This window comes from Bison bison, unplaced genomic scaffold (assembly GCF_000754665.1).
Source record: "Bison bison bison isolate TAMUID 2011002044 unplaced genomic scaffold, Bison_UMD1.0 scf7180017864199, whole genome shotgun sequence".
NCBI classification, from domain to species: Eukaryota; Metazoa; Chordata; class Mammalia; order Artiodactyla; family Bovidae; genus Bison; species Bison bison.
Genome location: NW_011494771.1, coordinates 105,291 through 112,821, shown reverse-complemented (window position 1 = coordinate 112,821; position 7,531 = coordinate 105,291).

Below are 7,531 nucleotides of genomic sequence, written 5' to 3'. Positions count from 1 at the left end.
GCTCAGTTGTGTCGGACTCTGTGACCCCACGGACTGTAGCCCACCAGGCTCCTCTGTCCATGGGACTTTCCAGCCAAGAATACAGGAGTGGATTGCCATTCCCTTGTCCAGGGGATCTTCCCAACCCAGGGATGGAACTCCTATCTCCTGCATTAGCAGGCAGACTCTTTAACACTTAGCCACCTGGCAAGCTCAACCATCCCCACAATAGAAGCAAATGTGAAGGTCGTGGGAACAGAGAAGGGAGCAATTAACTAGACACCAGAAAAAGATGCCAGATAGCCAGAGTCCTCATCCCAGCTTGACTATTTCTTTGCTGTGGGTCCAAGACAAGTTACCTTAAATGTGAGTCTCAGTTTCCTCTGTGAAAACAGAGACGGTGATAATGACCATAGCACACTGCAAGGATTAAACAGCTTGATGTATCCGAGAGAGCCTAATGTGGTGCCTAATGTCTATAAACATTTCCTCCGTGTGATTTCCTATTACAGAAGAAACTGCAGACAGGGTTTCATTGGAAAAGCAACCTCCACAAAAAGAGAAAGACAGTGGAATCTAAAGTATGACACATGTGGACTTATCTACGAAACAGAAACAAATTCACAGACACAGAGAAGAGACTCGTAGTTGCCAGGGGGGTGAGGGTGGGGGAGGAATGGATTGGGTACGGATCAACAGCGGCAAACTATTATGCATAAGCTGGATAAACAACAAGGTCTTACTGTACAGTACAGGGGAAAATATTCAATATCCTACAATAAAAAAATTTATGAAAAAGAATGTATGAGGACTTTTCTGGTGCTCCAGTGGCTAAGACTCTGTGCTTCCAATGCAGGGGGCACGGATTCGATCCCTGGTCAGGGAACAAGGCTCCCACATACCATGTGTCATGGCTTACAGAGAAAAAAAAAGAGAGAGAGAGACAGAGAGAATGCATGTATCTGTGTAACTGAATCTACTGGGCTACATAGCAGTCAACATTGTAAATTAACTATACATCAGTAAAATAAATTTTTTTCAAAAGTGACCTTTGGGTCATCCCAAAGAAGCAGATGTTCCATTTTCTAGGGTGAAGAACTCTTATCCACGTTAATTAAGGGAATAGTTCAAGAACAGTGAGAACCGAAGTAGCAGTTCTTCCGGCCAGCCAGATACATGACTTTTGCAAAGGTCAGTGGGTGACAGCTGTCACAGGCAGGTCACCCAGACATCCCAAAGAATCAGCAGGTTACCCCTAGATGGAGAGAGCAAACACCCTTCCCTGAAGGTCCGCAGATTGAAGCCTCCAGTCTGAGGTTGTGTCCCAGAAGCTGTCTCACAGGCTGTGGCCAAAAACTGCAGGTCAGGGTGGTATGTACCACAGACCGCAAGAAAAACCATGCTTTGTGAGGGCTGTCTGCTGTTTTTCAGCCTCTAATATAGACTCAGAAAGCATTGTTACTGGAGAAGGGGAGGCTTATCCCGTTCCAGAGACATGGCTTCTCAAAAGCACCAGTATTTTCCTGGCTGGTGGGCAACACAGAACAGATCTCTCAGCTCTCACACTGGAATTTGCAGATTCTTCTAAGTCCTGATCAACGATCACAGCAGCACTTCAGGTGAGAGGAAATAGGTATCTACTGTGAAAATGAAAAGATTTCTCTCCCTCCACTCTGTTTAGAGGAAGGAAAAGCTTCGGTTTATCTCTATGCCTCGCTTACAGCTCCACCTAGCGTCCTGAAGCAAGTGCTTTCCTAAATAGCAGGTATTTTCCCTTTAGGAATCTTGTGGAATCCTGCTCTTCACTTAGTATGACAATCTCTAGGGCCATCCATGTTGCTACAGATAATATTATTTCATTTTAATGGCTGAGTAGTATCCCACTGTATAAACATACCACATCTTTATCCAGTCATCTGTCCTTGGACATTTAGTTTGCTGCCGTGTCTTGGCTGCTGTAAATTGTGCTGCTGTGAACACTGGGGCATGTATATCTTTTCAAACTATTGTTTTCTCCAGACATACGCCCATTAATGAAATATCAGTATCGTATGGTAGCTCTGTTATGTGTGGTACAAAAAATGTGATACAAACGAACTTATATACAAAGTAGAAATAAATCCACAGATGGAGAAAACAAACTTATAGTTTCCAAAGGGGAAAGAGGGTAACTGTGGTGAATTCCTAACCGCCAGTACCTCTAATGTGACTGTCTTTGGAAATAGACTCTACAAAGAGGTAACTAATTTAAAATGAGGTCACATGGGTGGACCCTAACCCAATGTGACTGATGTCCTGATGCATGAGACAGGGTGTTCAGGGCTGGTGCACTGGGATGACCCTGAGGTATGGGATGGGGAGAGAGGTGGGAGGGGAGTTCAGGATGGGGAACACATGTACACCCATGGTTGATTCATGTCAATGGGTGGCAAAAAACACTGCAATATTGTAAAGTAATTAGCCTCCAATTAAAATAAATTAATTTTTTAAAAAAAGAAGAGATTAGGACACAGAGAGGCGACCATGTGAAGACACAGGAAGAAGACAAGCATCTATAAGTAAAGGACAGAGGCCTCAGAAGAAACCGACACGGCTGACACCTTGATCTTGAACTTCTAGCCTCCAGAAGGGTGAGATAATCGATTCCTGTCGTTAAGCTGTCAAGTCTGTGACGCTGCATCATGGCAGCCCTAGCAGAATCACACACATTTGTACCTTTCCACACCTTTCTCGTTTCTTTCTTGTGTACACCTACAACATATGCACACGTAATCATGAGTTCACTGATCATTTTTACTGAGTCATACGAGGCACGTTATTCTGCAAGATGCTTTTGCCACCAAAAAAAAAAAATGCATATTGCAAAAAATCAGTTGATGTCAAGCTAATATTGATATCTGTTTCCTAATCTTTTAATGTTTGTATAACGTATGCAAATATAATTTTATATAAATGTGATCATGTGCATACTGGGTTTGCGGAGGCCTATTAGGTTGGTTGGTTGGTTGGCTTTTTTGGTGTGTTTTCTTTTCTTCCATTTTTATCTGAGGCTTGTTTCACCTTCTCTTCCTTCATACTCAGGAGAAACCAAATTAGCAACGTCAAATGTGACCTTGTTCCCACACTTTTCTCTGGGCCATGCCATCTTTCTAGCGCCTGAGTTTTGTTGTACAAGACTCCTAAGAGTTGATGGCTGTAGCACAGAGTTGTGGCTTCATCACCGTCAAGTGATCCCCATCATACAGATCGCAGTGGACCTATCTATTCCCATGGTCTCCGGGATTGAAATGAAATTCTTCTCCCACCCTCCCCCACCCATATAGACACTGCCCAAAATCTAGAGTGGAAGAAACATGGCTGACCATACTGGACTGAGATATGATTGCATTTGTGTGCACACAAGACACCCACTGAAGAGTCTCAAGTTTGGCTGGAAAAGTCAAATTGTGCAGTGGCCACTGGACACCCTTAATAGTAAGTCCAATGAGAACCATTTTTATCTCCCTTATTTCACCCTCCCTGCCCCACCCAAGCATTTAGATGACAATATAAGAACTAGGCAACTAGAATGGAGGTCCTTAAAAGCAGTTCAGGTGTGCTGATAGCAATCAGTATTGTTTTTGTGTAGTAGTAGCTTATCTCCAATGACAGCAAAATTGCAGACCCCAGGGTCTGTGCCCTCATCAAACAGCAAAATATAAAGATAGGAGGAGTGGCTCCCATTTATCTCCCCTTCAAAGAATCCAGTTATTGAACCGCCTCTGTTGACCTTCAAGGTGACCCGCCTTCAGCAGGCAGAGGCAACACAGATCAGAGAGATTCCAGATTCAACTCGAGAAGGGAGCAGGGGCACCCCACAGAGGTGGCCCCAGACGCACGCGTTCGGACGACGACTCTGTGGCCCCTGCACTCACGCTTTTGGTGCCGCACGTCAGCATGTCATCAGCATGTCTGTGCCCTATCCTCGGGTTTTATTTTATTTCCAGAAACTCTGATCTCACCTCTTTTCCCAGCTGTTAGACACAGGTTCATTTGGGCTCAGACATGCTAGAAATGTCTTGTATTTTCAAATAGATAAGCCTCAAGATTTTTATCTTTCAAAGGAGGTTCTTGCAAGGCTTAACTGAAAGTAAGCACATAAAGTGCTTTGCACAGTGCCTGGCTCTCAGGGGTAAAGGTGCAACGAAAGATCCCTGTGTTTACAGAGGTGGAGACAGACAGGAGAGCAGGGGGTTTCTTGAGCCTGTGGTCAAGGGGCTAATGTCTCCATCCCCTGGTAAATCAAGAATATGATGAGACGGCATTCTCATGCAAGTAGTCAAATTCTGTTTCTAGTGCATCCTTTTATGTCTTTTTAGCAGAATCTTGATGAATTATAGCCATTCATGTCTTGACAGAAAACCTGGATTGCACAAATTTGACAATCTGTTCACCTTTTGCTTCAGTCTCTTGCTAAGAGAGACGGTGTGTGGGGTGTGTGTGTGTGTGTGTGTGTGTGTGTATTCTTTTACTATGTCCAGGTTCTTTACCTACATTACCTCATTGAAGTGGGTAGTAAATCCTCATTCTACAAATGAGGATAAAATGTTACAGTGTTAAGGAAATGCTTCTTTCTTTCTTTTGCTATAATTTATTAGTATCTAAAATTGCCTTATTGGTTTATATGCTTAATTATTTACTATTTTTCTCGCATACTAGACTATGATCTTTTGCATCTCTAGCACCTAGAACAGTGTCTAGGACATAACTAGTGTTCAGTAAATTCCTATCAAAAGAGAAATGTACAAGGAGAATACACCTTTCTGAAAAGATTTGACCAGCCTGAACCATAGGGAGCAACCCAGGAGTCCCAGATGATAAAAAAAAGAAAAAAATCACTAGGTTATTGGACATCTATTAAAATCTTGAGCATGTGCTTTCCTGGAAAATTACTTTACTCCTAGGAAAATATTAACATCCTAACTTTTACTGTAATCAGTTGATACCGCTTCCAGGTGATATAGACTCCTTCTTCCTACACATTTTATCCCTACTACTAAATCTCCAACTAGAGAACAGAAACAAATATTTAAAAACCATCCCTGAATCCCAACATACTCAGAAAATTCTCTTTATTCTTTTACTAAATTCTTGGAGATTTTCATTGTTGAACCGTAGTCCAATTTCATATTTGTTGTTTATGGTACAATAATATCATAGTAAGATCTACAAATATATGTATGTGTGCATGTGTGCTCAGTCGTGTCCGATTCTTTGTGATCCTATGGACTGCAGCCCACCAGGCTCCTCTGTCCATGGGATTTTCCTGACAAGAATACTGGAGTGGGTTGCCATGCCCACCTCCAGGGGACCTTCCTGACCCAAGGATGGAACCCATGTCTCTTGCGTTTCCTGCATTGGCAGGGGTTCTTTACCAGCTGAGCCACTGGGGAAGCCCTACAAATATATGTATAGGCAACCTAAAACTATGCTTGTGCCTAATTTGGAAAGGTATGTTCAAAAGTATCCTTTGAGATATCTTTCCAAGTAAAGTTGCTGCAGGGCTGTACTCTCATTATTGTGGTTTGATTCCTTATTCTTACTCACACGAAGGTGAGAACATATTGATGATCAAGATGATCTCAGGCTTTTGTACTTGTACAGAGATGCTCCTATTGAGTGCAACAGCGCTCAGGCAATCACTATAAGATATTTGGTTGTTGAACTTCCTGCAGCACATGAGGGCAATAAAGGATTTTCCGCATCTTTTTAATATTCTAACCGTCTCTCCTAACACTTGCAAACTGCCTTTTAAGGAATACAGGAAAAGATAGCTCTAAACCCAGCTACAATTTTTAAGAAAAAAAACATAGTTAAATGGCAGTGGTGATAAAAATTAGACTAAAGGCTCCCTTTACTTCCTATGACATTTTAATCATACTCAGTTTTATTGAGCCTGGAAGCCTGGTAATTAGCAATACTGATTTACTGCCAAGGCACAAGAAATCCTTGGCCTATGACTGTCCAGTCTATAGGGACACAGGCAGAGTTTCTGGTTTTTTGGGTTTTTTTTTCTTTCCTCATCTTCTTTGGTATTTCCAAAAAATCTGCTTATTAATACAATGGGGAAGAATCTCAGAGGACATGCAGTTGATATCCGTCTTCTAACCAATGAGAATATGGGGGCAAAGAAGGATCTTCTTAAGTTCAAGAAGCAGGATGGACTCACAAGATGGCAAGGAATCTTTTTCACTTCTAGTTGTTAAAATGATAAAATAAATTATAACAAAATAACTCATATTCTCCTTCCTACTCAGTATACTAGTTTCATTCATACATGCATAAAGATTTGTGTAATCGGCATGAGAGGGATGGTTATTTTCTTTTTTTATTCATTTTTATTGGAGTATAGTTGCTTTACAATGCTGTGTTGGTTTCTGCTCTACAGCAAAGGGAATCAGCTATGTGTTTACATATATGCTCTCTTTTGTGGATTTCCTTCCCATTTAGGTCACCACAGAGCATGAAGAGGACTTCCTTGTGCTCTACAGTAGGTCCTCATTAGTTGATTATTTTCAAGAGAATTGCTATGACTTGATCATGAGATTAGATATGGAGACAGAGGAAGTCAGAGGTTGCAATTTCTGGGCCTCTGGGAGGGCAACCTGACACAGGTAACCACCTGATGAGCTCCATCATCCCAGGAAAGGGTGCAGTCTGAGTTTCCCAGCCTCCATTTCTGTAAGACCCAGCCCACGACTCTGCTCCACCAACCAGACTCACCAGCACATCATGGTAATCTAAAGCTGAGCAGTGGGCATTTATTGCCTTTAGAAAGCAGTGGTGATATGAATCAATTTTAGTGCCTGAGAGAGAGAGAGATATGACTCAGTATAGTGGCTTCCTGAAGTTTGTAAATTCTTCAGGCAAAAATACTGGAGTGGCCAGTATTCTTGCCTGGATAGTCCCATGGACAGAGGAGCCTGGCGGGCTGCAGTCCATAGGGTCACAAAGAGTCGGACGTGACTGAAGACACCTAATACACACACACACAGCAATGGTCTGTATAACATGATCATTTGGGAAGAAGTAAAAACTAACCTTGCATATGTATGCATAAACATAAAGATTTCTAGAATCCTACAGATCAAAATGTTGATAATGCATACAGAGGTATAGTAGGTGGTTTGAAATGAGCCTAGTAGACTGAAGGGGAGTGATTTTACATATTACATTGAAAAAGAGGTATAATTACAAGTGATCAGCCAAAGAGGAAAATGAGGAAAATAAACTATTTCCACTTGGGAGATACCTAATGAAATGCTGTATTCTACTCAGTTATCCTTCAGTGAAGTCCAGTCTTTAATAAACTGACTCTTTATCTTACAAAAAAAAAAAAAAAAAATACTGGAGTGGGAAGCCATTCCCTTCTCCAGGGGATCTTCCTGACTCAGGGACTGAACTTGGGTCTCCTATGTAACAGGCAGATTCTTAGCTACCTGAACCACCAGAGAAGCCCTACATTATAGACATTAGCATCAATAAAACAATGACAACACCAAAAAAAAAAAAA